The sequence below is a fragment of the Pteropus medius genome, unplaced genomic scaffold (genome assembly GCF_902729225.1).
Source record: "Pteropus medius unplaced genomic scaffold, Ma_sr-lr_union100, whole genome shotgun sequence".
Lineage (NCBI taxonomy): Eukaryota > Metazoa > Chordata > Mammalia > Chiroptera > Pteropodidae > Pteropus > Pteropus medius.
Window position 1 is genome coordinate 20218563 of NW_024351730.1, and position 10144 is coordinate 20228706.

A 10144-nucleotide genomic window follows, 5' to 3' on the forward strand; every position below is an offset into this window, starting at 1 on the left:
AAGAAACAAGGGAAACACCATCCATCACAAATTCTGTTTCTATGTTTGAGAATTAGAGTTATTAGGCAGAAAAATAGCTTCCACCATTAGACAAAAGATGTTATTTCATTGTTCTCTCAAAACCGATGACCAAAAATGATCAGCAGAGAAAAAGGTTTTACTCTTTATTTACCCAATAATCTGCAAAATGATTTTATTCAGAAGTGTGTCATTGAGAAATAAATAATTTGTTTTACCTCTTTTTCAACAGCAAAAGAACTGAGTTCACTTGTATTACTGAATTACAAAAACATATCAAAGACTCCTAGATTAGGATAATTTTGGTGAATGAGATTGTTTGGAGAGTGGATCATTTTTATCAATTCGATTTCTTAAAGTGTCTACAAATATGTTCCCTGAAACTTGTTTCAGTTTGATTTTCCTTCACTTATTAATTTTCTGATAGTACCGTTACACCATCTACACAAATTCTCAAGCCAGAAACCTGACTCATTTTCTCTATCTCTATCTTAAAACCAATCCCTGTTGCTTGTCATTCTACGTTCTAAGCATTATTATAAACTCTGCTTTCATTATTATTCCTGATGTCATTATGTAAGGCCCCTATAATCTCACAACGATCTAAATGGTCAGCCTGTCTTCCTTTCTGTCCTTCATTTCTTACCTGCTGAACTCTTTCACTTCCAGCGTGCTGTCCTCTCTCTCATTTTTGTTTCTTTGCAGGCTCCCCCAAACTCTCTTTACTTATCCTATGGAATCTAACACAAGCTTTCTCTTTTTCTTTATTTTAATATCCCCCCACCTGTTCTTTTGTTCTGTTTACGATGTCCACTTCTTATGTCTTCATGGTACTTTAGTATTTTCATACTGCAGTACTTATTTTTACTTATCAGTGTCCCCTACTAGGCTCCAAATTTCATGTGTCAAGCAATGTGTTTTAATCGTCTTTGCATTTCTAGCATGTTTCACACAGCTTTGAAGCAAAGTTCAATCAATGAATGATTTTTAAGAGCAGGAATGACTGTGTTACTGATTTGTCACGTATGCTTTCACAGAACTTACCGGATATGAAGATTTTTATCTTTGCCTTCATCCTGGCTCTCGTGATTGCCATGACTGTAAGTATATCAGAAAATTTTGAAGAATATATCTCAGTAATTATTCAAAGATTCTTATTTCTTGCATTCCGGACCACATTTGCATTGCCTGAACATGTCTTTATCGGTTTTAATGTTTTAGGTGGAAATTTTCCTTGAATTAACCTATATAAATTCATTAAGGACTTAGAATAAATCTTGAGTACACGTGCAGAGACACACAGACGTTAATTAACACACAGAGATGCTCAAGTGTAATTAGCTCAGTATAAAACAAAATTTGAAAAAAGAGCCCCAAGAGATGTGGGAATGAGACGTCGATAAAAGTGACTTAACTTTTAAAATCTCTAGACCTACCAGACGTCAAGTTTCCAGGTGGCATTGTCATTTACTACTCTGAGTCACTAGGTATAACTTAATCTCGCTGGAACTTTTTCCTTCTGCCCAACTACCTCCTCCTCTTTCGCACTCTCCATGTCTTTCTTTATTCCTCCTCCCTCATCCTTTCTTCTGTTAGAATAAATGGTACCTTTCACTTTGGTATTCTCGTTGTCTAGTTACTCAGAAATTCATCAAGAAATAATAATACTTCCAACAATCTAACAAGGTCTAGTTGATGTTACAAAAGCAAAGTGATTAGGACTACACAGTTTTTCACATTATCTTTTTTCTTAATGGATAGTGCAAAAATAAAAATCCAAGAAGAACACAGAGAAAGCATAATCATGAAAACAGACTCTCAGGACAATCAATTTTGAATGCATGCAGATTTTCAGCAACTTAAAACATATCTGTATAAAAACCGTTTCTCTTGAGCAAATCTAAAGTTTAACTTTTCAATTTCACTATTTTACTTAGATTTTTCTCCTTTACACACAAAAGAAATTTGGATAAGAGTGAGCTGATATTGGAAAGTTGCGAATTATAGCAAAAGCTTGCTCTTTACTCATGTTAAAGATGTCAGTATACAAACAAAAAAACAACTAGCCTAGTGTATCAATTATGTAAAACTTTGCCTTTTCACACTGAATCCAGAGTCATAAAATTATAACGTTCCCTATTTTCTTCTTTCTTTTTTCCAGGGAGCTGATTCATCTGAAGAGGTAAGACACTTTCATCTTTCATTTGCTGCAAAACTTGATCATTAAACATATTTTGCAACTTTAATCTGTTCTTTATTTTAACAGTTTCGTCATCGCTTTCATTCCGGACATGGCAAGCACCGTGTAAGTATTCCCCTGATAAAGTGGCAAAAAACAAAAACAAAAACAAAAACAAAAAACCTAATTTCTTCTCTGAGTATCACTCTATAAGAAGAATCATTGCATATCTATATAGCGAATGGCTATATATATAATGTAAACTTAAAGTATACATTAAGTTTATTTCTATATGATATACTGGTATAGGACCCATATTTCCTGTGAACCGGTAGCATTTAGATGGAAACTTATGATACCATTCAGAAGAAGTCAAATATTCTCTCGGAACATAATTATCTTTGTCTGGCAAATAATTGCCTTGGCCTTAAAAGCAGTTGAAGTTCTACTTCTAAGTATACAATATGCCTAATGGAGCATAGTTGTGGCAAAAATCCCATGTGAAGTGGTAAGTTTTCATCTTCTGATTCTTTTGCATGGCAATGGATGGAGTCATTAGGTGGAGTTAATTGATCTCATTAAATAAGGGAAAAAATTTATGTATTTAACACTTTTCTTCGTAAAATATTTCCTTGATATCTCATATTATTTTGACATGGCATGTCAGGGTGATGAGTAGGTAAATTTTAGCATGGAAACAAATTAAAAGATGCAGAAGAAGGAGGCATGAAGGAGGCGGCTAAAAACCCATGTGAAGTGGTAGCCGTTTATCTTCTGATTCTTTTGGAGAGTGATGAAGTTATTAGGTGGTGTTCAATTGGCTGTGTTTAATAAGAGAGAAGATGTTATCTATTTAACAATTTTCTTAATAAAATATATCCTCGATACCTCGTATTCTTTTGACAAGTTATGTCAATGTGATAAGATCTCAAGATTCTTACTAACCTATTAAGTAGATTAATTTCAGCACGGCACCAAATTAAAAGATGCAGAGGAAGGAAGCATGAGAGATATTGGGATGAGCAAAGGTGAATACAAAAAAAAAAAGTAGGAGTTTCAAGAGTCAGTAAGGTCATTATAAGTCAAGAGTGAGAAGGAGCAATTCCACCTAACCTGGAATTAGCAAATTCTTCCTCCCTGGAAATTCAAAGATGAGCAGGGTAGGAGCTTAGAGGTAATATTATGAAGAATATTTAAAACTTTTATTAGTGTTTAGCGATAATTAATGGTTACACATGTACTATAAAACAACAAAATTGTCGACTAGCAGTAAAACTGTAAATGCTTTGTTATTTTTTTCCTTCTTTTAAACATTGTTCTTCTTATAAAAAAAGTGAAAACCTTGACAGAATTTTGAAAAATTATCTATGTAAATGATCTACGAGGTCCTACCAACTTTAATAACAAACTAAGTTTCTAACAGAAATCACTGTGAAATATTTACACTGCCATTGTCTCAACTCTCTGCAATTTCCCCTATTTGTTATATACAGAAGGGCCGTGAAGGATATCGACGACGATATGAAGAGAATGGTGATGATTGGTAAGCACGGGATATGATTACAAAGGTAAGCCACAACTAGTGAATTTTTTTTTTTATTCTGCTGAAATAGCAATGGTGAGAGTTTAAACAAGAAAAAATAAAATCAAGTCATCAAATCAAAAGCAGCTTCAGTTTAAGCAATGCAGCCAGATGTAGCTCTCTGAACATGTATTTATTCATCTAAATACGTCCAAAAGAACACCTCTGTCCTGGTGTGGTTAGAGGTGGGGCTTTTTGAATGAGAACACCTGTATTTGCATCCTGCTTTGGACAACTATGGTTTCACAGTCATCCTTAAACTACTCTCATCTTTTTTCAACTTCAATTTTCTCGTGCACAATAGGTATGATAACACTAAGTAACCATTTCATAGAATTGATGAGACTGTTAGAAGACACATTTCATAAATGACTTTGATTAGAATTGTATATATATTTGTAAGTGTATGATGCCCTGCCACTAAATCAGTGTCTAGATATGGTTTAACACATGTCCTTCTAAAATGTAATCTTTGGAGCAGGGGCACAAACCCCATCTGAGTACTTGTCATAAATTTAAAGGCTGAAGCCACACCCACACCCATTCAATCAGAATGTACATTTAATCAGATCCAGATCTGATTCATAACACGAAAAGTTTGAGAAACAGTCTTAGGGAATCTGATGAGCAATTAGGATATGGACCACTGCTCTGATATAGCAGCAAGAAGATAAACCAATTTACTTTTAAAAAACCCGTTTTATCTCATACATGAAAGATTCCAAATGCCATGAAAGATTAATATTTTGTTACAAAGTAAAGCTGTCTGACAATTCAATGTTGAAATAGTTTCAACCAATTTCAATTATATTTCATGCACATGGAAAATGTATTCAATGTAAAGTCCCATAATTGACAGGGCAAAGAAGCTGAACTTGACTCCCTAGACATTAGGTAATAGCTGGATCTATATGATCAAGAAGGATATATCAAAACTATCTGAGAAAGACAAATATGGAGGAAATGTGTATGCCATAATTAAATGGAGGGGCAGAAGAACTGAGATGGGCTGATAATAGAAAGAATTAAAGAAAAAGGAGAAAGAACACTAAGAAAAGGCGATCAATAGATTTGATGATGGATTGAATGAACGCCCAAATCAAGGAAAAGGAAAAAAAAATAGTTGCAAGTTATTGGAACTGGATAAGCAAATAAAAACTCTAAGTAAATGGACCTTTCAGAAAAGAGACAATGCTCTGGTTGACAACCTGTTTTGTTTTGTTTTGTTTTGTTTTGTTTTGTTTTGTTTTGTTTTGTTTTGTTTGGGGGGGGTTGTTTTGTTTTGTTTCAAAGAATATCGCTTTATGCATAGGCTTTGCTTGATTTAAGTAAGGGACTTTAAAAAAGGTAATTTGACTATGATAATTTTGAAAGTAAATAGCATTCAAATTGAAAAGCCCGTGGGCTGACTTGCAGAACTGAAACTCATGTGAGAAGTGACATGTGGAGAAAAAGATTACAGAAATACATCCAATGATCATTCACTGTTCATTCAATGTTTCTTAAGTTCCTGAAGTACATACAAGGAAAAGTTAACAGTTTGGTAGATAATTTCACCACAAGATTTGAAGACATGGAAATAAGGAGTTCTTTAAATGTTGGAAAGAAACGACTGGAAATAAATACTGTTTCCAGTAATATTATTTTAGGAAATAAGGGCTCAACGGCAATTTGTCCTCATTCATTCATTAGATATGTCTGGACCACATCATGAGCATGCAATGAGATAGCCACTGGGGACATAAATACCCTCAAGCAAAAGTCTCCGTGGTAGACAGCTAATTATCTAGTTAAAAAGGTGGACATAAAAGGAGGGAATCAGTCAGAATATCATCTGATAAAGAAGCGATATGATTAAATGTGTTACTGAGGCCTATTGCATAAGCAGGAGTACGGCAGGTAAGTCGAGAACGATTATTGACAGTGTATAATAAAGAAGTCCAATGGGAAACTATCAGGGTAATTAAATATAAAAAATAAGAGCTCAAGCTGAGAAAGGAATAGTAGAGATAGCAGTGTATTCCAATGTAGAGTCTGATTAAAAAACTACTTTAGAATAATTTCAGTTAAGCTTTTTCATGCGAATGATTTTAACCGAGGCACAGTTTTTAGTCAAGAATCTTTTGTCATGTCAAAGAAAAACAAATCCGAACTTAGAAAAGGAGAGACTTTAACCAGAACAGAGACTATTGCCATGGGGAGAATGCTCACATCTCAGAAATCTGCAGCGACACAAAATCAAACAGGAAAACGCTTTGTATACAGGGTAGAGAGAGGTAAGCAAAGATTAGTATAAACTTTTAAGGGGAAGGTGGAAAAGCATAGGGAAATTACCAGTAGAAAAAAAAGAGTCCATTGTGGCAAGCCAGTTCTCAAGATAAACTGATAGAGAGGCATGTTCCACCCTTTAGTGCTTGCTCAAGCTTTGGGACAAGCAGCGTTTAGGGGCCCAGAGTAGCCTATCATTTGGTGAAGGTAAAGCAGGGGGCAACAAATGGGCAATTGTGAGCACTTGGTCAGACACAAAGGAATCGATCTGGGTATAACTCAAAAACAAGAAAGTATCATGGTATTATCAGTAACTTAATCTATAGTGTAATAAAAATACTGTTTTCTCTTTCTCCACAGGCTTGGTGAGAAATTGTCTTTGCTCTCTACTCATGATGATTCTTCCTACTCAAAGATCCTTTCGACAATCTGGCAACATCGTATCAGGCCTCAGATAAGAAATGCATCCAAAGTGCTTCAATAAGTATCTTTTATAAAACAATTCGAAACAGTATTGTTTGTATATTCCCATAAGTATGAGATTGGAATTTTAAAAACGTTTGACCCATAAATATGTTTCTCTGTACACATTCCAGCTTTGAAAACACACACACACGCGCACACACACCGAAAAGGGAAAGTCAATCATTGCTTAGTGTTACATGAATAATCCACATCTGAGATCAGTGATCTATATTTCTAAAACAGTAGTAATGATATTCTCTGGACTATTTGATTGTTTTCTATTTTGTTCTCTGTGTTCCAGTATTATAAAACGAAAAAAAAGAAAAACTTTTCACGCAGAATAAATCAATCTATCGAGCATACACCGATATCCCATTGTATTCAGTTTCCTAGTCCGCCGAAACAATGTACCAAAACTCTTGGCTAAAAACAACAGCAGAACAAGGACTCTCACCCTCTGCGGGCTATCTACCCCAAAACTTTGAAAACATTTCCCCATAAAGATATATGCACACCGATGTTCATTGCGGCATTATTCACGGGGGCCAAGGCATAGAAACATATGAAGTGCCTTTCGATAGATGATTAAATAAAGAGAATGTGGTACATATAGACAGTGGAATATTACTCAGCCATACGAAAAGTTGAAAAACCGACAAAATGCATGTATCTTGAGATTACCACGCTAAGCGAAATAAGTCAGACGGAAAATCTGAGAACCACATGACTGAATCATATGTGGGATATAAGACTAAAGCCACAAACGAACAAGACAACCACACGAACAAAGCTCATAGACCCAGACAACATTTTATTGGTTACCAGATGTGAAAGGGAGGAGTGGGAAGGTAGATAAGGTCTAAGGGGGGCAAATAATACGGTGACGGAAGGAGATTTGACTTTGGTTGTTGACCACACAATGCAATATACAGATGACATATTACTGAATCGTACACACAAAGCCTATATAATTTTATTAGACAATGTCAATCCAATAAATTTAATTAAAAACTTTATTACATTTTATTTAAGAAGTTCATCCCTAGTAGATGGAATTTAATTCACCTAATTAGAATCTTGGAAGACTCCTGTCCTTCAGGTGAAGGTATATGGTGACAGGTGTACATGTGATAGAAAAATAAGTCTTCATTGGCTCTCCAAACAAATTCATTTACTTACTCTATGATTTTTTGGTGGGATAGTGTAGTCAAAATAGAATGTTATTGTTAATTTTGTTTTGGTTAAACTTGCTAGACTCAACAATATGTTATTTGCCTATTGCTTTGAATTCAAAATTAAACTCGATGTTTGATTTTGTATCGTGCATTTAAGGAAATATTTTTAGAGCACAGTAAAAGAGCCCCACTGGAGAGTGTCTCTCTCAGTCTCATTTTGGATAATACAGAGAAGAGTGTATGTGTTTGAGCGAGGAAGCTTGATAACTCAAATAAATAACTTTTAACAAGAGATTTCTAAATATCGTAGCTACACAGGCTCTTCCCCAATGTACATAATCTCTATTACAACACTCATAACTATTGGGATACTTTTCGAAGAAAAATACCTCCTGCACTAGTCACTTTTGTAGTGAATTGCAGTATGTTTCATAGTCCTTTTTCTTTTCTTTTTCCTTGCTTCCATCTTTCTTTTTTCTTACTTTATTCACTGATTTACACAAACAACAGTTATTAGGCACGACTCAAGTCACTGAAAAGATGAGTTATGTGACGCTTTGGAGAGAGAGAGTAATAGAGAAACGAAGAGACTATAAGGCATTTGGAAACGGAAGCTCCAAAGTAACTACCGTCATTTAAATGAAGAAGTTTGCTAACTAATTTTAAATGTAACCGGCCCCTTCTTTTAGCTTGGAACATTGACATACAGGCATTATTGGAGCTGCTTTTTAAATTCATCTTTATAAGAATTATACAGATTATGCTTGACCGTCAGAAACAAGAGGAGCAGAGGAGAGACACAAAGAGGAATTTTTACATTATCTGCAATCTCATCCTGCAAGAACGAGAGATGGTTTTAGAAGACTTGTGGGTGAGAATCTGTTCTGCTATTTTGCAGTGAAAAGGGGAAAAAAGCACTTTTATCTCCATGAGCTAATTCCATGTTCCTGAAAATTAAAAAGTGTTGCATTTAGAAGGGAAATACTTAACAAATACCTAATGCAATTTTGTAAGGATAGTTTCATATTGACACGGTCTTGCCAAGGTTCTATACTACCTTTTTCTGTTTCAATTTTTTTTTTCTTTAACTACTCCAATTAGTGGGAAAAAGTCTGTCACTGCTGACTTACACAGATAGGAAAAGTTAGAGTCCAGCATGTCCCAGGAGAGAATACAGTTCCTAGAAGCCTATTTAATTACCTGCAAAGGCAACTACATTGAATAATATAATCCTATTTCATTTTATAATTATAAAAGATATAGACCTGGCAAATTTGGGGAAAAAAATGTAAGTTCACATGAATAAAATTTGCGGACCAGAGACTCAAGTGGAAAGATTATCACGGTGTTTATATTTTTATTTGGGTAATATAAAAATAAGCAGGTAATGATTGGGCATGTCGATCTTAATTGAGATTCAGAAATTCAGACCTAAATATTTAGACATCGACAGACTATAGGTGTTAATTAAAATTCTTAAAATGGCAAAATGGTAGAGCAAGGCATATAGTCAGAAGAGGCTGAGTTCAGAATCACAGAGAGAATCAGTTTTATGTCTGAGAAAAAGGAGGCAATGCAAAATATATAGGAGTAGTCCAAGAAAGAGAATTACAAGGAGATTTAAGGAGCAATAAGACTTAACTGACAAAACCAAATGTAGAAATACACTCAGGGGCAAGCTGAAATTGCCCCTACTGCATGGTTGCTAACAATCGTGAGACGTAATTGAATCAATGCATATTCATGACACCGCGCATGGTAGATGCTGAGCAAATTTTAGCTGTTAAAATTGTTATTCTAGTTTTGCCGTAGCATTGTTATCAAAAACAAAACAAAACAAAACAAAAACAAAAAACAAAAAACCTTTGATAGAGAATATAACAGAAGAGAAAGAAAACTAGATTATGGACCAGAAAATCCATATGGACCAGTATATTTTTTAGTCAAGAAGGTGAACATTGATGTTCAGATTTAGATCGTTATTGAAAGGTTAGACCGAAAGGTTCATATTTATGCTGGACTGTTTTGGCATTCTCTTTGAAGGAGAAAGGGAGATTTTTCTCAGATAATCAGTGTGTGTGGTGGGGGAGGTCATTGAAGTGTTGAGGAACACATCGTGAAGCTACTAATATTTTTCAAAGAACAAAAATGAAAATATAGCTAACTCCAAGTCCAATATAGAAATATTTGGTAAGCAGTTTTGAGTGACCAGTAAAGTATAGGAAAGATAAAGAAACAGAAGGAACAATTGTATGGTTGGGAGGTGTGTTTCTTTTTTTTTCTTTAGAATTTAGATGCCTAGGTAAAGTAGCAGGGGAAGCCGATTTTAGGGGTCTGCTGCAGTAGGGCTTTTCCGAGAAGGAATGCCACAGGCAGAGAAGCAGTGTGAACTACTAAGAGAACATTTAAAATGGTCCATGATGAAGTCCAGGTGAGTAGAAAGAAAGCGAGACCAAG

General features: G+C 34.8%; 1 long non-coding RNA gene across 1 annotated transcript; it reads left to right on the forward strand.

The window, feature by feature from the left end:
* The first annotated feature begins 2308 nt into the window (after positions 1-2308).
* LOC120587959 (uncharacterized) lies at positions 2309-6787 on the forward strand. Its single transcript, XR_005649110.1, has 3 exons — positions 2309-2323; positions 3691-3765; positions 6408-6787. It is a non-coding gene; the product is annotated as an uncharacterized LOC120587959 (long non-coding RNA).
* Positions 6788-10144: the final 3357 nt, after the last annotated feature.